This window comes from Pipistrellus kuhlii, unplaced genomic scaffold (genome assembly GCF_014108245.1).
Source record: "Pipistrellus kuhlii isolate mPipKuh1 unplaced genomic scaffold, mPipKuh1.p scaffold_m20_p_2, whole genome shotgun sequence".
Classification (NCBI taxonomy): domain Eukaryota; kingdom Metazoa; phylum Chordata; class Mammalia; order Chiroptera; family Vespertilionidae; genus Pipistrellus; species Pipistrellus kuhlii.
Genome location: NW_023425515.1, coordinates 115,316,912 through 115,340,704, shown reverse-complemented (window position 1 = coordinate 115,340,704; position 23,793 = coordinate 115,316,912). Strand labels below are relative to the sequence as shown.

Here is a 23,793-nt window from a genome sequence, read left to right as displayed (position 1 = left end):
CTTCGCTAGGCCCACCTCACTAATCAACTGAAGGACAAATTAAACAAAGGCTGAGATTATCCTAACTTCGTGAGATTTGTTCCTCTAATCAGTTTCTACCCTCAGAAACCTAAGCTAAAGACAATATTTGTGCTTTTAAAAGAGGCTAGTAAAATATTTGCATTTTGAAGCACAGCATGATAACACTAATTTGGGTTAGCCTTATCAAAATTAGGTAAATAGATCCAAAGTAAAACAAACATGGTTTTCGAACCTTTGTGGGCAAAGTCAACAGGTATATTCAGACCCCTGTTAAAGGCACCCAATTCTAATAACATTGATTTCTATGAATGTTCTCTAAATTCTTAGTTATTTTCTACAATAGGTTATTTCTCACGAAAACAAGAGTTAATTCAACACATCAGCTAATTTCCAAGCACGTACTCAATGCCTCTAGCATGGGGTCCTATTGCAGACTCTTCACCCCTTTTCCCTGCCATCACCCCTGCCCCTGGCCTTCCATATTTGACATATTCTTGCATTTTGTAAAATTAGCTAGAATGGAAGAATAGCTTTTACTCAGGTGCACACACTGCCACAGGAAAATTTGACACAGAATCCTTGTCTAGTCCTTACCACTGAAATCTGGAACTTGGTAGAGTTCAAATCCTACTCCTAATCACTGGCATTAGGACTTGCAGAAGCATTTATTTTATTGTGGTAAAAAGCACATAGCATAAAATCTAACCATTTTTAAATGTACAAGTGTATAGTACTAACTACACCTATATCCCCTTGCATAACTAAAACTGCATACTCACTGAACAGCACCCACATCCCTCCTCCACCCACGCTATTCCTGGTAACCACAGTCTACTTTTCTATGAATTTGACTACTGTAGATACCTCAAATAAGTAAAGCTTTTTTTTTTTTTTTTTTTAAATCCTACCCAAGGACATTTTTTCCATTGCTCTTTAGAGAGAGTGGAAGGAAGGGAGGGAGGGAGAGAGAAATGTCAATGTGAGAGAGACACATCAACTGGTTGCCTCCCACATGGGCCCCAACCATTGTAGGAGATCATAGGTGATTATGCCTGCCATCCAGGTACCTGCTCTTGACCAGGAATTGAACCCAAGGCCTTTTGATGCACTGGTCAATACTCTAACCACTGTGCACCCCTGCCAGGGCTAAGTGAAGTCTTTTGTGACTGACATTTCACTTTAGCACAATGTGTGCTGAAGCATTTTTTTGCATGCACTGGTCTAGCTAATGAATGTGAGCTGAGAGTGCGGGCGGAGGGCACAGCACGGCGGCTCTCTGCGCGTGAGGCCGACCAAAGCCGTCCTCGCAGCGTGAAGGTCTTCCTGCCCGCGCTGCTGGCCGCCCCCCCGGGCGCGGAGCAGGCCCACTCGCTGGTGTGTGCTTCTCATGCACCAACCAGCAGAGCAACCTCTACTGCCGGAGGCCCACCGTGTGCGCGGACACCGACAACTACTGCGTGACCGTGTCCGCGGCCGCCGGCACCGGGAACGCGGTGCCCTTCGGCTACAGCCTGAACAAGGGCTGCTCCCCCACCGGCCCCGCGCCGCCCGGCATCAACATCGGCGTGGCCTCCGCGGGCACGCGCTGCTGCCAGAGCTTCCTGTGCAACTTCAGCAGCGCCCGCGGGCTGCGGGCCAGCTCCGCCCTGCTGGGCCTCCCGCGGCTGCTCAGCCTGCTGGCCCTGCTGCGGCCCGGCCCCTGACCCCCGACCCCCGGCCCCCGGCCCCCGGCCCCCGGCCCCGGCCCCCGGCCCCCGGCCCCCGGCCCCCGGCCCCCGGCCCCGGCCCCGGCCCCACCGCTCAGGAAGGAAAGCCCCGCCCCGCCCCTCCCCTCACTCACACTGCCTGACACCCCCATCTCGGCCCCGGTCCCCTGGGCCTCGGTCCCGCACCTACCCCTGCCCCCCGAGGCCGCTGCCCTCACTCCAGGTCCGTGATGTGAGCTCGGAGGTCCCCGGGCCTGGGGGGTCAGCACCTGTCCCTGGGTCACGGGGACCCACCCGGGAGGCCACGCCCCGGCCCTGTCCATCGGCCAGGCCGCCCAGGGCAGTGGCGTGGAAGGGGGTGTTGGGTGTGCGCCCCCACCTGAAAGTATGAGAGACTGTGAGGCCTGGGGGGTGGGGGGGCGGGCCACACCCCATTCACTCCAGCAGCCGCGGGCCCAGGAATGGGCTCCCACCATCACGTCCAGCTGCGCCCCCACCGTGCCCCTCACGCTGGAGCTGCTGCTTTGATGCCTCAAATAAACAGACGGCCGCCAAAAAAATAAAAATAAAAAATAAAATAAAAGTGAGCTGAGAGCCTCCTATTGCTAACATTGCAGGAAATCTATATGTAAAACAATAGAAATAGCAGTTTGGGTTTGTAGAGTGGTTTCACATCTATTATTTCTTTATCATTTAAAGCACATGTGTCAAACACAAGGCCTGCGGGCCAAATCCGTCCCTCCAGGCCTTGCAATGTGGCCCGCACCGCGCTGTCATCACTGCACTCCGCTGCGTTTCCATCACAATGACAGTTTATGACTGTTCAGTAAACCATTTGGCCCGAGATTTAGGCTGGATTTTAGATTTTGGCCCCTTCTCTGATTGAGTTCGACACCCCTAATTTAAAGCAAGGTTTATCCATCTCTGCACTATTGGCATTTTGTATTGGGTAATTCTTGGTTGTGGGGCTGTCCTGTGCACTGTAGGATGCCTAGCAGCGTCCTTGGTCTCTACCCACTAGATACCAGGGTTGAGGAATCGATTGCTGGACAAGAGCATGTACCTGGGTTGTGGGTTTGTACCTCCTCCCCTAATGGGGCATGTGTAGGAGGCAACCAATTGATGTATCTCTCTCACATCAATGTTTCTCTCAGTCTCTTTCTTTTTCTCTTTTTCTCCTCTCTACCTCCCTCGCATCCTCCTTCCCTTCACTCCTCTGAAAAGTAATAGAAAAAATATCCTCAGGTGAGGATTAACAAAGAAGAAGAAAAAGAAAAAGGGCAAAGTTTGTCCTGGCTTAACAGCTTGATTAGTGTCATTCTGATACTCCAAGGTTTTGGGTTGATCCCCCCAGTCAGGGCACATACAAGGAGCAACCAATGAATGCATAAGTAAGTGGAACAACAAATTGATGTTTCTCTCTCTGTCTTCCTCACCCCCCCCCCCCCACTTCTCTCTCAAAAAATAAATAAATAAAAAAGCAGGGGGTTGGAGGTAAGTTTAACAAAGACTGTGAAATGAGAGTTTCTCTTCTTGATAGGGGAACAGGTGACAATTATTAATATGACTTAATTATTAATATTACTTAGATAGAGAAACCAAGATGGCGGCATAGGGTAGACACCCGAATGCAGCCTACCACAACAAATTTGAATTTAGAACTGAAAAGCAGGGGAAGCATTGCCCTGAAGCGCTGGAAGGCTAGCTGAGAGGAGGCTCTGCCATCTGGGAAGAAGAGAGAAGGCATGCTGAACCTCAGGAACTGTGAAGGTACGGAGAACTGTGTGTGCGAAAAGGCGGTGGCTTACTCCCGGCTCTCGGAGAGGAAGGGCCGGACCGAGATTGCTGCTGGCTTACTCCCAGCATGCGGAGAGGGCGGGCTGGGCCGAGTTCACTACTGGCTTACTCCTGGCGCGGAGAGGGCGAACAGCTAACCCGCAGCTGGCTTCCTTGTTCGAGAGGAAAACAGAATCACCCTATTGCTCTGATAGATGGCCCTAGACAGGGAGAGGCCAGACTGTCAGGCAGAGGGCAGAGATCTCTTGGAGGTGTGTGAAGCCAGAGGCCATTACTGTGGGACTTGGGGAGGAGCCGAAGGGAAAACAAAGTTTGTCTGCACCAACCCGAGACTCCGCCCTACCTGTGGCTGAGCACAGAAGCTCTCCCAGAGGCTGGCTTTCTCTAAGGAGGGACTGGCCAGAATCCAAAGTTTGTCTGCACCTTTACCAAAGAGGTGTGCGCGCCTGCAACCAATCTACCGAAACTCTCCAGGAACAGAACTTTTCTAAGGCAAAACTGACAGGGAACCAAAGATTGTCTGCGCCACCCTGAGACCCCGCCCTATCCAAACGAGTACAGAAGCCCTCCTCGCTGAGACACTGCTGATCCTCACAGCCAATTGGCTTGGAGATCAACGCTTCCCAGTGATACCAACAATAAGCAAGGCTTAACAACAAGACTGCACACACAGCCCACAAAGGGCTATACCAAGACTGTCCACCTCAGGTGACTGGGAAGGCTGTTTTACTGCGCTCTACCAGAACATCTAGCACATAAAACTACTCCATAAAATCAGGGAAACAACTAAAATGTAGACAAGAAGAAGGACACAAAGGAAGGAGAGGGAGGAAAAGAAAAGATTGGACATTGAGTTCAAAACTACAGTTATAAGGTTATTCAACAATATCCTAAAAAAAGGCCGATACAATAAATGACACCTATGAGGATATGAAAAAGGAGCAATTAGAAATATGAAGAAAACATTGTCTGAAATAAAAAATATTATACAAAGTCCTAAAAACAGACTGGAAGATCGCAAGAATCAAGACAAACATTTAGAACACAAAGAGCCAGAGGACACTCCTCTGCAGAAGGGAGAAGATAAGAGACTCCAGAAAGTTGAAGATAGTGTAAGAAACCTCTGGGACAATTTCAAGCGAACCAACATCAGAATTATGGGGATTCCAGAAGAAGAGAGAGAGCAAGATACCGAAAGAATACTAGAAGAAATAGTGACAGAAAACTTCCCCCACCTGGGGAAAGAAATAGACTTACAAGTCCAGGAAGCCCGCAGAACCCCAAACAAAAGGAATCCAAGGAGGACCACACCAAGACACATCATAATTAAAATTCCAAGAGCAAAAGACAAAGAGAGAATATTAAAAGCAGCAAGAGAAAAGCAGGTAGTGACCTATAAAGGAGCACCCATAAGATTGTCAGCTGATTTCTCAACAGAAACCATGCAGGCCAGACGGGAATGGCAAGAAATATTCAAGGTGATGAATAGCAAGAACCTACAGCCAAAAATAATCTACCCAGCAAAGCTATCACTCAGAATCAAAGGACAGATAAAGAGCTTCACAAATAAAAAAAAGCTAAAAGAGTTCATCACCACCAAACCAGAATTATATGAATTGCTGAAGGGGGTTATTTAGGAAGAGGAAGAAGATAAAGATAAAAATTATGATCAACAAATACATAGCTATCAACAAGTGAATCTAAAAACCAAGGGAATTAAAAAATCTGATGAACAATATTAACTGGTGAATATAATAGAATCAGAGGTATGGAAGGGGAGTGAACTGACGATTCACGGGGAAAAGGGAAATGGGGGTGCGGGAAGAGACTGAACAAAAACTGTGCACCTATGTATGAGGACAATGGGGGATGGGGAAAGGACAGAGGGTGGGGTGGGAACCTGGTGAAGGGGAGCAATTGAGGAAGGGAAGAGGATCACATTTGTAATAATCTGAACAATAAAGATTTATTTAAAAAATATTAATTACTTAGACTGTGTGTTGGAGGGTAGGAAAGAATGGATCTTACCCTCCCCTGAAAATGGTTTATTAACATAAATAAATAAAAACAATTAACGGGGAAAGTTCCACATTGGCAAATAGAGCTGGCTATCTGAGAGGGTGTTGCAGGAATTACACCTGAGGAACAGATCCTGGTGCATCCAAGACTCAATAAATACCCCTGACCCTTCTTCCCTCAACTTCTGAGAAGACAATGAGAGAAAAAGCACAAAGGAGTTTTCTCTTTTGTAAGAAAGTTCAAGGTATTTCCCCTTATAGGAATATCCCCACAAAATACAAATATATATATTAATAATGAGAGAAGAAAGGAGAGGGAGAGAGAAACATTGATGTGAGAGAGAAACGTTGATCCATTGCCTCCTTCATGCCCCTACTGATGAACTGGAGATCGAGCCTATGAGTCTACAACCTGGGCATGTGCCCTGACTGGGAATGGGAATTGAACTGGTGGCCTTTTGGTGCATGGATTCAGGCTCAACCAACTGAGCCACACCTGCCAGGGCGGTTACCCACTCGTTTTTAAAAGTGAGGCTAAAAAGTGTTACTAAAAGTAACAACACATATACATGCACAGACATAAACACACATACACAGCAAAAAGATGACAGATTAAAGGCAAGGAAAACAGAATGGACTTAGGTCAATACTCCTAAAGTTAATTCTTTTTTTTCTTTTTTTTTTTTTTTTTTTCGTTAAACATCGATTTTATTACTTGAGTACATAGACATTTTATGCAACCAGGGCCAAGACTGTGGATGACTCCTATTTCTAATTGGGGGGAGGACTCGTTTGGTTTTATAATAAGAAGCCAATCGGTAAATACAGCTCTTGCTCAGAATCAGAGTTTAGCATCCTTATCCTTTCTGTTGCTCTAATATCCTTTGGAACAGCAACAGCTTTCATAATTTAATGGTAGAGACCTTCAGAAAGATCATGAGCAAGTCCTTTGGACTTAAGAATTCTCAAGATTTTATTGCCTGTCACAAAACCTACTTGTGTTACACAATGTGAGTCATGAGGATCGCACTGATTTGTGAGGGAGTCAGGCCCTTCATGGCCAGTTTGTAGATCTGCTCCTTCAGGTCATCTGACATCAGTTTCAGCCAGGTGGGGACTCTGCAGAGGCAGGGCGGAGCCGACCGGGACAGGCCCTTCCCAGCAACATGCATGCCACCCATGATGGCCGTGGACAGGCAATGAACAGGGCCTAGTGCTAATTCCTCTAAGAACAAGTCACTGAAAAAAATACTGATTTAATAATTCTCATATCCTTCCAACAAGGAATTTTACATTCTTTAGAAAATTGTAAGTGTACTTTCTTTTTAAAATTTGTATTTATTGTTGAAAGTATTACAAATGTCCACTTCGTTGTTTTCCCCATTGACCCCTTCCACCCAGCACTCGTCCCTCCCAGGCCTTCACCACTCTTTTGTCTTCCCATGTAGATGATTTCCTTTGGTCAGCCAAAGGCCCCCACTTCCTGGAATTACACTACCATTAGTTATTTATTAGAAAAATAAATAATAAGGCATCTTCTCAGCTTCTAACATGCAAAACGGGGTTTTGCAGCAAAACAATAGACTTGAAAGGCAGATTTTATGTGAGAGAGATTTTTCCAAATCCCTTTAGTTCTTATTTTAGTAAAACAGACTCTCAACGTGTAGAGAAAATAGCTATGGCCAGACAATTCTCATGGCGGCGACTGTTGGTTGGGTGCAGGGGGCAGTGACTGAGCTGGTGCCTGGTGGGTGTGTGCTGAGCCCCAGCCTGGCCTCCGCATCACACACCCCCACTTCAGCCCGGGCTCTGCACCCCTGATGCTGCTCGGGTGCTGACCCCACCAGGCAGGGACAATGGTGAAGTATTTCCTGAGCCACAGAGTGCTCCGGAGTTCCTGGGACCAAATCCCTATAGCAAACGTGTCCTGAGAGAAGGCAGTGCACCAGGAGGTGACCCCTGACCAGAAGCTCCTGTCCTGGAGACTCCTGAGCAAGACCAACAGGATGCCCCACGGGGCTGAGCCACTATTTCCTGCCAATGTTGCTCACTCAGTGTACATCCTTAAAGGTTCTATTGTGGGCCCACAGAACCAGACCATGCCCCCTTCACCTGAAACATCAATCATGCCCGGCTGACGGAGGTGGAGAAACAGTGTGTTACTGTACATTCTGATAACAGCAGCTGCACTGAAATCCACCAGGAAGCTTGGGCCTCCTGCAGCTTATTTGATCTCTCCAGAGCTGTTCAGGAATTTGGTCTCTTTCGGTTCAAAAACAATGTGACCAAGTCAATGAAGGGTGTGTTTTTTTGTTGTTTTTTTTAAACAAATTTTTATTGTTCATATTATTACAAATGTTCCTCCTCCCCCTCCATTGCTCTCCTCCACCAGGTTCCCATCCCACCCTCTGCCCTTTCCCCACCCCCCATTGTCCTCATCACAGTTTATGTTCAGTCTCTTTCCACATCCCCCTCTCCCCTTTTCCCCATGAATCGTCAGTTCACTCCCCTTCCATACCTCTGATTCTATTATATTCAACAGTTAACATTGTTCATCAGATTTTTTTTTAATTTCTTTGGTTTTTAGATTCACTTGTTGATAGTTACGTATTTGTTCATAACTTTTTTTTATGTTTTTTATATTTTATTGATTTTTTACAGAGAGGAAGAGAGAGGGATAGAGAGTTAGAAACATCAATGAGAGAGAATCATCAATCAGCTGCCTCTTGCACACCCCCAACTGGGGATGTGCCCGAAACCAAGGGACATGCCATTGACTGAAATCGAACCCGGGACCTTTCAGTCCGCAGTCCGACGCTCTATCCATTGAGCCAAACTGGTTTCGGCTGTTGTTCATAATTTTTATTTTTATATATTTATTTTTAATATTTTTAAAAAATATATTTTTATTGATTTTTTTACAGAGAGGAAGGGAGAGAGATAGAGAGCTAGAAACATCGATGAGAGAGAAACATCGACCAGCTGCCTACCGGGGATGTGCCCGCAACCAAGGTACATGCCCTTGACCGGAATTGAACCTGGGACCTTTCAGTCCGCAGACCAATGCTCTACTACTGAGCCAAACCGGTTTCGGCCATAATTTTTATTTTTATTTACTTTCTCTTCTGAAAGAACCCCCTTCAGAATTCATATAATTCTGGTTTGGTGGTGATGAACTCCTTTAGCTTTTTTTTATTAGTGAAGCTCTTTATCTGTCCTTTGATTCTGAGTGATAGCTTTGCTGGATAGATTATCTTTGGCTGTAGGTTCTTACTATTCATCACCTTGAATATTTCTTGCCATTCCCGTCTGGCCTGCATGGTTTCTATTGAGAAATCAGCTGACAATCGTATAGGTGCTCCTTTATAGGTAACTAGCTGCTTTGCTATTGCTGCTTTTAATATTCTCTCTGTCTTTTGCTCTTGGGATTTTAATTATGATGTGTCTTGGTGTGGTCCTCTTTGGATTCCTTTTGTTTGGAGTTCTGTGCGCTTCCTGGACTTGTAAGTCTAATTCTTTTACCAGGTGGGGGAAGTTTTCTGTCACTATTTCTTTCAGTATGTTTTTGATATCTTGCTCTCTCTCATTTTCTGGGACCCCCATAATTCTGATGTTGGTTCACTTGAAGTTGTCCCAGAGGTTCCTTACATTATCTTCAATTTTCTAGATTCTCTTGCCTTCTATCTTCTGCAGAGGAGTGCCTTCTGGCTCTTTATGTTCCCAATCTTTTACTTGATTCTTGCGTTCTTCCAGTCTGTTTTTAGGACTCTGTATAATATTTTTTATTTCAGACAATGTATCCTTTATTTCTTGTTGATCCCTTATCATTTCTTGTTGATTCCTTATTAATTCTAGTTGATCTCTTTTCATATCCTCCTAGGTCTTATCGATCTTTTCTAGGAAATTCTTGAAAAACCTTATAAGCATAGATTTGAACTCTATATCCAGTTGCTTTTTGTCCTCCATTTCTTTCGTTTGTGATCTATTTTGTCTCGGCATTTTCGCAGTTTCCCAGATGGGGCGGGGTTTCAGGGTGGAGCCTACAGCCTTGGCTTCCATCAGCCCCGCCCTATGCGGCTCCTGCATCTCAGGGTCCTTCAGTACTCCTTGCAAGCGCCTCTGAAAGAAAGGTGCCCTCGATTTTTGCCTGCTACCAAACAGTCTAGGCTCTCCCCCAATGAGTCCGGTATTGGGGTTCAGTTCAGTTGGTAGTGGAGTTGGAGGTGGCGTTCAGAGCAGTCTGGAGCCCCTGTCTCCTTCTCACCAGGGCAATCCCACAGCACAGCCAAACGTCCCTTCTCTGCACTCAATGTACGCATCTCCGGGACCTCCTTTTGCCGCTCCCCCTGGGTTCCGCCTGAGGAGTGAAAAATTACTGACCTTGCCTGGAGGGTAGAAAGTTACTACTCCCTCCCCCTCCTGGACCTGAAGACCAAATCAACAGTCTGGGTTAGTCAAGGCTGAAGGCCAAATCAGCAGTCTGGGATAGTCAAGGCTAAGATAGCAGAACAAACCAAGGAGGGAGATTAGGCCATCTGGCTGATGCATGCAATCACAAGGTTAAGACCCCCACCCCCCCCACCCCCTTGTTTGGAATGTGCTTGTTTGAAGAATGCTTAAAAAAAGAGAGACCGCTTTGTAACCGCTGCTGCTTCTGGCCGCGCCATTGCCACGGCGGCAGCCCAGATTCGAATCTGCAATAAAATTTGTAATTAGACTCCGCAATTGGCTAGTTGGAGTTATTTCCCGGGTAGGGGTCTCTGCCTCTTGGGTGGTCTCATCTCCATTCAACACCGCCTTACAGCCTAGCTCCCTCTGGATGAGCCTGGGTCCCCGGGGTCTGGCCTAGAACTGGGCTTCAGAGCAGTAGGAACTGGGTCCCAGCACAGTTGAAGCTTTTATCTCCTTCCAGCTAGGGAAGGCCAGCCAGGCACTCAGCAGCCCTGCCCTTCCTCTCCGGCTCCGACCTCTCCGCGCGCCGTGTGTCTCCGTACCTTAGACTTTTACAGCTCCTCCACTCTTCCTTCTGGCCTTCTCCTTGCTTCTCGTTGTAGAATTTACAGTCAGTCGACTTTCCTGAAGTTCTGGGTAATGTCCATTTTATATTTTAGTTGTATCTTATTGAAATTGTTGTGTGTGGCTGCGGCTAGGTGTTTACCTGTTCAGCCATCTTGGATGTAACTCTCCAATGAAGAGTTTTGAATACATCTTGGCCAAGCGGCAAGGTGAGGTCCCTTTCAAAACCCTTGTTGAGCCAAAGAAGCCAAGGAGAAGGCAAAGGAGATGGCACTGGCAGCTACAGAGAAGCCAAGGACCTTGCCAGCAAGGCAGCCACCAAGCAGCAGCAGCAGCAGCAGCAGTTTATGTAGCCAACCCTGATCCTGGTGCGGCAGCTCACCACCCACTCCCTGAACTCCCTCTGCCCTCCCCCCTGTATTTTATGATTAAAAGTCAAGTTCCAGCCCTAATTGGTTTGGCTTAGCAGATAGAGCGTCGGCCTGTGGACTGAAGGGTCCAGAATTCAAATCCGGTCAAGGGCATGTACTTGGTTGCAGTCACATCCCCAGTGGGGGTTGTACAGAAGACAGCTGACTGATGTTTCTAACTCTCTATCCCTCTGTCTTCCTCTCTGTACAACAGCAATAATTTTTTTTTTAAAGTCAAGTTCCAGGCTGAAAAAATAAAATAAAATAAAATAAAATAAAATAAAATAAAATAAAATAAAATAGCTATGAATTGGAGTTAGGAAAGAGGAAGACTTGTGCAGGCAGCAGCCTGTCCTCTGGCTCCAGAACAATGGGAAACAGAGGTGAGAAGAGGTGGGAAAATCAGATGGGCAGGGATCCCAGACTTCCTTTCTCAGGCCTTGGGCCTGGAGGGTGAGAGGTACATTAGATAGTATGACTCATACAGTAAGTAGTGGTAGCCAAAGGCCGAAGGTGCTCTTGCCCCTGATCCCATTTAGACTCTAGGAGACGACAATGAGATGTCATTTCATCTGACAGAATGGCTATCATCAACAAATCAACAAATGATTTGCTTTTAAGGATATGGAGAATAGGGAACTCTCATGCATTGTTGGTGGGAATGCAGACTGGTGCAGCCACTATGGAAAACAATAGGGAGTTTCTTCAAAAAATTAAAAATGAAGCTCCCATTTGACCCGAAATCCTACTTCTAGAAATATATCTCAAGAAATCAGAAACACCAATTAGAAAGGATATATGCACCCCTATGTTCATAGCAGCACATTCACCATAGCTAAGAGTTGGAAACAGCCTAAGTGCCCATCAGCAGATGAATGTATAAAAAACAACAACTGTGGTACATCTACACAATGGAATACTACTCAGCTATAAAAAAGAAAGAATTCTTACCATTTGCAACAGTATGGATGGAACTGGAGAGTATTATGCTAAGTGAAATAAGCCAGTCAGAGAAAGACAAGTATCACACAATCTCACTTATATGTGGAATCTAATGAAAAAATAAAAAATAAACTGATAAACTAAATAGACCCAGAGACACAGAAGCATGGAATAAACTGTTGAACCTCAGAGGGAAGGCAGGGGAGGGTGGGTGGGAAGAGATCAACCAATGAACTTGTATGCATGTATGCATGTATGCATGTATGCATAATCTGTGGACACAGACAATGGGGTAGTAAGGGCCTGTCTGTGTGGGGGGTGGGAACAGGAGCAAGCTGGAAGATGTCAATAGGGGAAATGGGGGACTTATGTAATACTTTCAACAATAAATATTTAAAATAGTAGATAATTAATATTATTTGTTAATACTAACATAATAAATAAATAATCATATCCTATACAATAAAACCCAGTGACCGAAATGGTAGAACAACCAGAGACCAGAATAACCACGGCCCAACTGGCCCCACCTCCCAGCAGGGACCTCCACCCTGAATGGGGGCAAGGCCGGCCTGCAAACAGCCCATAATCCCTCACTCTGGTCAGCCTTTCAGTGGGACCCCCACCCCGATTGGGGGTGTGGCCAGCCTGCAAACACCCAGGGTCCTTAACCTTTGCCGGCCCTGTCCCCCAGCGGGGACCATCACCTCGATCCAGGGCTCCATCAAGGCAGGCTGGCCGACCCCCATCCATGCACCAGGTCTCTATCCTATATACTAAAAGGGTACTATGCAAATTGACTCTAATGGCAAAATGACCAGAACAACCACTGGATCAGTCACTATGAGGTGCACTGACCACTTCTAGGTCCCTTTCCCCAGCTGGCAGGCTCCAATTGCCCAATGGTGAATGGGGATCTGGGGGTGAGAGGGGGCTGGGGCCCGGACTGGTGAGCAGGCAGCCGGGGGGAATGGCCCTGATGGCAGGCCAGGCCTAGGGACCATACTCGGGAATGAATTTTGTGTGCCGGGCCTTTAGTAAATAAATAAGAAAAGATATCCTATAGTCTGCTCCTTACCAACCTTCCTCATCCACCAGACGTCTCTGCAGCCTGTCTCTGTCACAAGATATCCCCATCCAGATCTTCCCTGTGTCACCGGGTACTCTTCAGCAGCACTCATGTGACAAAGGCCCTGCTCTCCAAAACACCCTTCCACCTCGACACACAGCACAGCTTTCCGGCGTCACAAGGAATTCATGACCACTGACTGAAGCAGAGAAGGAGGCTCTTGGAAACACAGATAGCTGATCCGAGAAAGGCAGTTATCATAAGATCCTGCTCAAGTGGCTGAGCTAGTTCTCATTAAGCTAAACACGTGAATATTTGTAACATCGAGATGCTATGAGGGTTGTGGAGTTGAACCCCAGTCATGTATGTGTTTCTCCCAATTATTGTCCCTCTCCCCATGCAGATTAGCAGTAGGTAGCATAGACTTAATTGAAAATTTTGAGTTTGTGGTCTCCAATTTCTACCAAGTGATCAGGTCATGGCTAACACAGTCATGAAGCATGACTAAGCAGAGAGGTGCTGGCCCATGTCTCCCTTGCCTATTTATTTATTTATTTATTTATTTAAATTTACTGTACCTCCTAGTTTCTGGGAAAGAGTAAGAACCTACTTTAGTAGGAGTCTGGCTCCAAGTTGCAATACTACCTCGTATCATAAAAATAAGAGAAGTTTGTTTTTCCTTTGTATAATGCTAATTAATTAACACAGATGCCAGAGAAATTAGTAAGCCAGATTTCCCAGACACGAGTGGGTGTGAGGTTCTTAGGGTTCTGCTGAAGTAAGCATTTTCAGAAGCCACCATGGGAGAATGAGATGTGGTAAAAGGCTTTGTCTGTGTGGAGTTACATTCCTCAGGGAGCAAAGTCTCATGCCGCTTAGCCCAGTCCTGGAGAAGGTGCAGCTGGGGTTCCAGGAGACCAACAGGAGGACTAGTGTCCAGAGCTCCCGCTCCATGCTGCCGCCAGGTCCAGCTCAGCATTCAGCCTAATTAAAGCCCATTAGTCCGGTGTGTGAGTCCCACATGGCCATGGGCCACACGGGCGCTGGGAGTGCACCCCTTGCAACAGGAGCCCCAAAAGGCCAGAGGGCCCAAGGCCAAGGGAGGCAAAAAGGGAGGAACTCCCTTTGTTCCGAAGTTTAAATATTCAGGTTTCTGGCCCTTGTCGTGGCCAGGCCTATTCTGTCCGCTGACTTACTCCCAGGTGTGACTGACAAACAGGCAGGCACTTTCTCACATCATTCAGACCTTCCTGGACATGCATCCAAACTGCCTTTGTCCAGTCACTCCCCTCATACATCAATAGGGAACAGACTTGGACAGTGTTAAATTAGCATAGCTATATAAATGGCATGCCTACGTTATCTAGTCTTTCCTTTGCTCCTTTCCTGTTAAATAATAACCAAGTTATTACAATGGTATCATAACTATCAGGTGAATTTAGGATAAACCTTGTGTAACAAATGGTGCCATCCTGTCCTCTCACTGGAAGATGAGTTATTATTTATCTTAAGAACATGGGTTGTATCTGCTTAGCTATATAATCTCTTATTGGATTGCCAGTGATGCATATCACACTGGTACACAATTCTTAATCAGTAATAAAGGTGTTTTCTTTCGCCAATACCTTTGTGGAGAGCTTTTCTGGATTGGAGGAGTTTTTATTTTTTTGGATATGTTAGGATATGTTTATTTATTTTAGAGAGAGGGAGGGGGAGAGAAAGAGAGAGAGAGAAAAAAACACACACACAAACAAACAAACATTGATGCGGGAAAGAATAGTTGATCGGTTGCCTCCCGTACTCGCCTTGCCTGGGAATGTGTCCTGACCAGGAATTGAGCCTGCAACCTTCTGATATACACGATGATGCTCCAACCAACTGAGCTACCTGGCCAGGACAAGAAGATATTCTTTTTAATTAATTGTATCTTCTCTGGAGCTTCTGGCTACCATTTCAAACTTAGTAGGAGTAAAACTGCAATCTGCCTCGAGTTTGTGGGGAAGCACAGGACTTGGCTGAGATGTCTGTGGGGAGGATTTTCTGAAAGGTCAGGGGTCTCTGAGGAGACCTTGCTGAAGGTGGCAGCCCCTGCCTTGACTTTTCCAAATAAGTCTGATCCCACAAGCTGTTTTCAAAAATCTCTGGTTTTTTAGACCCGACCTGTAGAAGCATATACTTTCTCAAAGATACGTACCCTGCTGGTTGTATCTAGAGGTTAACTTTAGTTCAAGTTGTTATAACAATAAAAGCCAAAAGAGACAGGCAAACAGGGATACTTGGTGACAATAGTCAAGTAGTGCCTTAGCCCTCTCTTTCACAAAAATGTGTGTCAGAGTAATCTGTTCACCCATCCCTTGTTCAGGGTCTGCCGGTCAGCCCCCCGCAGGGCCAGCCCTCTCACCAGACTTATCTAGTGCTCTCAGCCATGGCATCTTCCACCAGCTGTCAAGCCTTAGTTCTTGAAGTCATCCATAATCCACCTACTCCCCATTCGAGTTAGTCACCAAGTTCTAGGCACACTTCTTTCACAGCTACCTCACATTCATCTCCTGTTGTCCCTTACCACTGCCATTTCCCAAACCAGGGCCCTCCTCATCTTCCTCTTGTTTTTATATCATGTGTCTCCTGATTCATGCAGCAAATATGTATTAAATACTTCCTATGTGTCAGACACATAGGTCCTTGTCCTCATGGGGTTTACTTGTGGGGAGAAAGGAGACAAAACAAGCAGCACATACAGTAAATATTATTATATTAGAAGATGCTAAACACTATGGGGGGAGGAGGGGTGAGCAGGGGGAGCAGGGGAAGGCTTACTGCCAGAGGCCCTGGCAGAAGAAGCAGGCTAGTTTTAAAAGGGTGGACAAGGCGGTCCTCACAAAGATGGTGGCATTCTGACAGTAATAGGGCACCATCTGCAGGTTAATCTCTGCATTACAATAATTTGTTTTAAATTTAATGAAGTTACTCTCTACTTTTGTTTTCTGTTGCAGTCATTTCAGATCACAGCAAAAGCTAACAAATTGGAGATATTAGAGGAAAACCCTAAACCCTTGTTTCTGTCTCAATATGCTTGAAACACTTTGTAACCACAGAGACTGAAGTGTGTTTGAAGGAGTTGTCACCCTAAGCTGGAGTCCCAGCTGTGTCCCAGGAATCTATCTCAGCCTCTGCCAGGGCAGGAGATCTGGGGTGGGCATATGGACCAGCAGATCCTGGGGCTGTGCTCACCTTGTTCATTACTGAGTAATCCCTTTGGTCCCGGGCACTGTCACTCTGGATCCCCAAACAGTCACTCGAACAGTGACCCCTGGGAAAGGTTGGTTACTGATGTAGTGGGCCAATGGGATACTTTGCATGATGTCTGTCAGGTATAGTTAACACAGCCCTGGGGCAAAATGTGAAGGTGTGCTGTGAACTGCAAAGAAATGTGTAATGCAAATGCAAGCTGTTTCTGATCTCCCCTGACAGGGGTAGCAAAGGGCATGGTTGCTGACCAATGGCTACCTCCCAAGTATCTGAGGCTAGGCAATCCTGCTCTGTGTCTCTCACAAAGACCGTTATTAAATTTATGGCCCACCCAGATAACCCAAGATGATCTCATTTTGAGGTCTATAACTAAATTACTTCTACAAATAAGGTCACATTAACAAGTCCTGGGGATTTGGGGTAGGTGTCTGTTTTAGGAGGGCAGGGGAGAACCATTTAACCCACTGCACGGTTCTAGTCATGAATTTACACCAAGCAAACTCAAAGGCTAACACGGGCCAAATAAACAAGGTTTAAGTGTATGTGGACCGCAAAAAAAAAAAAAGCTTCATTTTTCATAGAAACATAGGTTTATTTCGACAGAGACATGTTAAATACAAAGGGCTGAAATAAATGAGTAATCATTAACATAAAATAATAGAACATTTTAATAAAAATTAATATTTTTTCTTGAACATTAACTCACCAGACACTGAATAACTGCACAAATTAATAAGCAGAACGCAAATAAACCTATTTTTCTTGTTCTCCGAAAGCGAATTATTTCCTGTGGCTCACACCAAACAACTCAGTTCAAGACTAATGACGTGGCAATCAGCTGCTAAAACAGTCGCTGGTAGTATTAGTGGGGAGAAATGGTGCGCCTGCGCATAAGGCGAGTAAATGAAATGAATGCAACGTGGGAGATGAATGCATCTCCCGGAGGCTTTACCAGGTGGTTAAATCCTGTATCTCTGAGCAGAGTTTTCAAGTCAATAAACTCTCCCTTTTCCACATTTATGTTTTGGCCCTTGGATCAAGCACCCTCAGGATCCAGCCTGGCACCTACTCCCGGGCACTGCTGATCCGTGCTGGCCAGTGTACAGCTTTGGGGCGTGAAGCCCTTTCTTTTCCTCTAAGGCCCAGCACAGCTTTGGCTGGATTACCATGCAGCATACATCCAGTCCTACACCTAGGGGCTAGATGGGGGAGTGGGACACATCCTAGGATGCGGAACACAAGAGATCTCAAAGGGAAGAGGCTCTGCATTATCTTCAAGCAAGGAGGGCGAGTGTTAGCTCTCAATATGGAGGAATAGTCCATATTTGTGGGCTTGGATGGTTCAGAGGAAGCTAGACATTCATTATGAGGGAGGGATATCAACACACAGATATCCCATCCTATGTGTCTCACGCTGTCCCAGCCAAGGCTTTGACCTTGGCACAGTCATTCTGTCTTGGTTGGGAGTTTAGTCTTCATGGGCTCAGCAGCTTAATTGCTGGGCCTCGCCCTCAGCTTTCTCCAGCTTCCCAATGCAGATGAGATGGTCTCCGTAAGGCTTGCTGGCTACCACACTTAGATTGCAATTGTCTGGCAATTGTTTTCAATCTTTTGTTACCATTTTATAATTTTCCAGAGAAAAGGGAACTTAATTATAGCCATTCCATCCAATTTCCCCCAGGCTTTTTTTTTTTTAATTGTGATAAAACACACATTACATAAAACTTTTTATCTTAACCACTTTAAAAAAAATAATTTTTATTATTGAAAGTATTGCATATGGCTCTATTTTTTTTTTGTTGTTGTTGTTTTTTCCCCCCACCATTGCTCCCCTCCAGCCTGCTCCAGGCCTTCACCACCCTATTGTCTGTGTCCAGGGATTATGAACATATGCATACAAGTTCCTTGGTTGATTACCTCCCACCCACTCACCCTCTCCCCACTTCCCTCCGAGATTCTGCACTCTGTTCCATTCTTCCAAGTCTCTGGATCCACACCATTCATCAGCTTATTTTGTTACTTAGATTCCACATATGAATGAGATCATGTAATACTTGTCTTTCTCTAACTGACTTATTTCACTTAGCATGATACTCTCCGGGTCCCTCCATGCCGCCTCAAAGGGTGAGATTCTTCTTTTTGTACTGCTGCACAGTATTCCATGGTCTGAATGTACCACAGCTTTTCGAGAGCTTGTTTGGAGGTTCTAGCAGGGGAGTGCAGCTACTCGTAAACCCTTGACCGAAGATCGGTCCTTTCCTCTTGGGGGAAAGTCGTCCTCTTTGACCGAGCGCGCAGCTTCGGGAGGGACGCACATGGATCGGTGAGGGAGGAGGGGGACACCCGCCTAGCCAGCCAGATCAGCCGAATCAACCCTGGCGATCAATGGGGTGACAGATGTCGCAGCCAGATCGCCCTCACATCCGATGTACCACAGCTTTTTTATCCACTCATCTTCTGTAATGGTCACTGCGCTATTGTAAATTGTGATGCTATGAGCATAGAATTACATTAATTCTTTCTCATTGGTGTTTCAGGTTCCTTAGGATATATATCTAGAAGTGGGATCACTGAGTCAAATATAGTTCCATATTTAATTTGTTGAGAAAACTTCATACTGTTTTCCATATTGGTACACCAGTCTGCATTCCCACTAGCAGTGCACTAGGGTTCCATTTTTTCCACCTCCTCACCAGCACTTGTCTTTTGTTGATTTGTTGATGATAGACACATTTGACTATATACTCAGGATTGATTTCTTGGCCCTCTATGTTATTCCAACTGTTTCGATGTCCATCTTTTTTTTTTTTTTTTTTTTTTTTATGTCTATCTTTATGTCAGTACAATCCTGTTTTGACTATAGTAGCTTTGTAAAAAACTTTTGGAATCAGGAAGTGTGATACCTCTAACTTTGTTTTTTTTCAAGCTTGTTTTGGCTACTTTGGGGTTCCTTGAGAGTGTCCATATAAACTATAGGATAAATTTTTTTCCTATTTCTTCAAAAAATATACTATTGAGATTTAAATAAAAACTGCACCAAATCTGTAGATGGCTTTGGGTAGTATCAACATCTTAACTATATTCCAATCCATGAACATGAGAAGTTCCATTGATTTTTAGAGTGGAATGAGAAACAGAGAGAAACACTGATGTGAAAGAGACATATTGATTGGTTGCCTCCCGCATGCCCCTAGACTAGGGCCAAGAGCCTGCAACCGAGGTATGTGCCTTAGACCAGAATAGAATCTGAAACCCTTCAGTCTGCGGGCCAATGCTCTAACCACTGAGCCAAACTGGAGACACAGCAAGAGTCCCACTGATTACAAGCTATGCCAACTGCCTGGGTGCTTGGGGTTTCCTGTAACCAGGGTCCAGCAATAAAAGAGGAGTTATCATCTTGCAGGGGTAATTGTGACCCTGATCATCAGGAGGAAGAAAGACTGCAGTTACACTGTGGACAGGAAAGGAGATAGGTGACTCCTGTGATCCACTTGGGCAACTCGTGGGACTTTCTTGCTCAGTTGTGATGATAAATGGACAGTGCAGCAATCCTTTTGAAAAGGGCATAGTGACCAGAGTTCAAACTCCACAAGGATGAGGATCAGGGTTAAAAAGAAAAGACATAGTTGCAGCCCCTATTTTAGCAACTGGTAATGAGATTGTAGTTAATAGTTTTAATCTCCTTTTTCCATTGGCATTCAGTGTCTTCTTTGTCTTCAGCCAGCACCTCAGCTGGTTGAAGTTATTTACCTAGTGGGGTAACCCAAACATTTATTCTTGAACCTTTGATGGTCTAGCCTTTTTATGATTGGTATAGTTTTTCATTAACTTTTTCTACTGGACAGGAATTATTAAGAAGCATCCCAGAGAATCTCTTAGATACTAGACATAGTTGTCTGTATTTTCCAAATATGTTTACAACAATATCACTTATCTCACATGCTCTTCCTCAGTGTGACCTTGTCGCTCTTTCATCAAGAGGTGAAGTCTAATTTCCCTCTCACTGAATCTGGGTTGGCCTTAGTGACTCACTTATAATCAATAGCATAGGCAGAAGTAATGCCGTGTGACTTCTGTGCTTAAGATAGAAGTAGTTTTATAGCTTCTGCCTTAGTTTCTCAGATGCTCCCTTTCAAAACTTGCCACCATTCTGTGAGAAGCCCCAGCCACACTGAAGACACATATACCTGCTCTGGTTGACCATCCCAGCTGAGTTCAGTCTTTGAGTCATTCCAGTCCAGTTACCAGGCACTGAGTGAAGAAGCTCACAGATGATTCCAAGCCCAGTCATTCAAGTCATCCTTAGTCATTCAAGACTTCCCAGGGGAGGCCCCAGACTTCGTGAAATGGAGACAAAGCATCTATATTCTCCCTCCTCTGACTTCCTAATCCACAGAATCTGTGAGCATAATAAGTGGTTACCTTATACCACTCTGTTTGAGACAGTTTGAGTATAGTTGGAAATAACCGGAATTTCCTGTCTGCTTTTATCATGTGAGAACTAGAGGGCCAGTGCTCATGATTCAATTCTGGTCAATTTACTATCTCCACATAGACATGTCACTCCATTGTGGCGACAAGGGCTTATCTGCAGGGCGACCGGGGGAGGGAGGAGCCCTTCTGGCATCCGCGGGTGCCCTGGCTGGCCTGGTGCTGCTCACTCTCCTGCCCTGCCTCCCTCCCCCTACTGCTACTGCTGGTTGAGGCCTGCAGGCTGGGGGCAGCTTCTGTGTCTGCCCCCTGGTGGTCAGTGCATGTCATAGCAACCAGTCATTCTGCCCGTCATTCTGCAGTTCGGTCGATTTGTATATTAGGGTTTTATTATAATGGATGCCCAATTCTTTTTGGTGTCCAGGATAATCTCTCCAGTCAGTACAATAACTTTTACTTTCTCTAATGTTTAGTGGCATAAATGGCTGATGACAGTCTCAGTTTCCAATGAAATGGAGCCTTATATGTCCCATGGTGGGAAAATTTCTTCTCTGGGAGCTAAGACCTTCAAATAAGCAGAATCTAAATGGGGGGGCTAGAAAGAAGAAATTCTGTGAGTGGGCTATGATGTACCATAGATAAAATATCTTTCTCTTACACTTCTTGATACCTGAGCTTGTATATACTGATTATGGGAGACACAGTATGTAAATTGACTGTTAAAGTATAAACTACATCCTGTAAGAGAGAATCTATCTTTTTGGTGTGTTGTCTCCCAATTGGCATCACAATTGGGTATGCATTAGGCCATTCCATCATTTTATTGGGTTTGTCTTCTGAGTAAGATCAAAGCAGTAAATTTCATGTGTATGTTCCATTACTCTATTTTGTGTGTGTCATTGTGGGGTTTTTTTCATGTGGTGTCTTTTTGTGTGGCCTCCTGATGGACATCATAGCTGGGTCTTCAGTAGGTAATTCTACCATTTTATCAGTTTTCTGATGGCAAAACCAATGAATTTCATATTGCATAAACCTCTTGCTGCTTTTTTGCCATTAAATTAATTTCTTGATCAGAGGCAAAACTGTAAAGAATACCATGATGACACGTAAAGCATTCTTTAAGTCCAAGGATAGCAATGTTATAAGAAGCACCGCATGTAGGAGAGGCAAATTTGTATCCCAAATGGATATCTCTTCTCATGAGGAGAAATCCCTGCAGCCTCCATAATATTTACCCTAGTGATGTCACCAAGTGATACCTTTTTTTTTTTTTTAAGTGGTAGGTCTCTGCCAATGTGGAGGTAATATATTAACATGACAAAAATACCGTGTCTCCAGAAACTTCAAGTTGTTGGGCTTTGAATTTTATAATGTTTACATCCCACCTTGTGGCACTCAGGTCTTTAAGACATCCAAGATCCTGTCATGTATGTGCTCATCAAGTTCAGTTAGCATGTTCCAGCCATGTAGTTGGAACAGTGTGATGTTTTGAGATATAAAGACAGTCAAGCTCTCTGCAAATTAGGTTATGTCAGGTAAGGGAATTAACATTACCTTGGTACCACAAAATGAGAAAACACACTATTGTGCCTGCTAGGTGAAAGCAGACTGCTTCTGGAGGGCCTTGCAATTCGGGAATTGGAAAATAGCATTTTCTAGATCAATTGCTGCCTACTCAGTGTCACATGCTGAGCTGTCCAGTAAAGATACCACGTCTAGAATAGCAGCTGCCACGGGAATTGTCATCTGGTCACATTTCTAATGAGCAGCAATCATTCTCCCAGGGCTATCTGCCTCCGTGTAGGCCAGTTAAACAAGTTAAATGGAATTGTGTTAGGAAGCATCAGTTCTGCATTTTTTGAATCTTTGATGTTGTCATTAATCTCCGCTATTCTGCCATGGATGCAGCAACTGTTTACAATTTTTAAAATTTATCATTCTAGCAGGAAAGAAAAAATCCAGGGTCTTCCTTTTGGTTCTTCTTATTGTAGCAGCTCTCATTTAATGGATCACAGCTATAGTGCGGATTCTTCCAGATACTGCTATATCAAGTTTACTAGGGGTGGGCAAACTATGATTGTTATTCAAATCTGGCCCTCCTAGATGCTTCTGTAGATGTAGTTTTATTAACACGTAGACATGCTCATTCATTTACATACTGTCTGTGGCTGCTTTTATAATAAAATCACAAGCTGAATAATTGCCACAGAGATCATATGGCCTGGAAAGCCTAAAATATTTTCTCTCTAAGCATTTATAGAAGGCTTTCCAACCTCTGAATTATACATTCAAAAACTATAGTTTATAGATGAGGTGGTCCATAGACCCTCTTTACCCCCAGTGAGATGGAACTGGCTACAAACCCCATTTACTACTAAGCCCCAATTTGAACTGTGGAGTGGAGTGGTATATTCTATCTCCCAGACTTAGCAGCAGGCCAGAATTAATATCTACCTAGTAATCTACAAAAGATCCAGGTAATGCAGCTGGGTATTTCTCTTTCTACATACACAATAGCCCTAGAGGTGATCACAGATCTATTCCTGGGGCAGGTTTGAAGGAAGAAATACACCTACTATGACAGTGTTTCTGGCTCCTTCTCCAGGTCTAATAACTGGTTCTAGAAACTGGATGACAGACCGTGTCAACTCCATTGCAGCAACCCAAACCAGGTTTCTGGTCACCAGATCTGAGGTTTTTCTTGTAATATAGATTAAATTATATTTAAGTAAGCCATCATCTCTCTCTTTTTTTAATTCCTAGAGACAATGTGAACATTTAGCCATCACCAAAGATCCCTATTAGGTCAAAACATTCTGATTAAAATTTCATCTCCATTGTCTATTATGACATTTGTACCCGCTTTGACTCTGGAAGTAAAGTTGCCTCTCAAATCCCATATTCCAGTGAAAGCACATCTCAATGGCAACATCTTCCACTGTCATTTCTTTGTGTAGAACATTCATCTTCTTTTCATTCAACTTTTCAATAATGCTGACATTTCCACTCACATTTCTTAATGCCATACTTTGAGAAATAAAATGTCCTTGAATTTATTGTTGCTTCTGCAAAAACCCTACCCTATTGAAACACTGAAACCTGTATGGCTAAAGACAAAATTTTTTCACCTCCTT

At 44.8% G+C, this 23,793-nt stretch overlaps 1 long non-coding RNA gene and 3 pseudogenes across 1 annotated transcript; 2 read left to right on the top strand and 2 right to left on the bottom strand.

The window, feature by feature from the left end:
* Positions 1–240: 240 nt before the first annotated feature.
* LOC118723045 lies at positions 241–1,878 on the top strand (annotated as a pseudogene).
* Positions 1,879–6,236: 4,358 nt separating this feature from the next.
* LOC118724433 lies at positions 6,237–6,725 on the bottom strand (annotated as a pseudogene).
* Positions 6,726–7,280: 555 nt separating this feature from the next.
* Positions 7,281–10,996, top strand: LOC118724431 (annotated as a pseudogene).
* A 7,230-nt stretch (positions 10,997–18,226) lies between these two features.
* Positions 18,227–18,700, bottom strand: LOC123652787. Its single transcript, XR_006742278.1, has 2 exons — positions 18,650–18,700; positions 18,227–18,394 (listed from the first exon to the last, which is right to left on the bottom strand). It is a non-coding gene; the product is annotated as an uncharacterized LOC123652787 (long non-coding RNA).
* Positions 18,701–23,793: the final 5,093 nt, after the last annotated feature.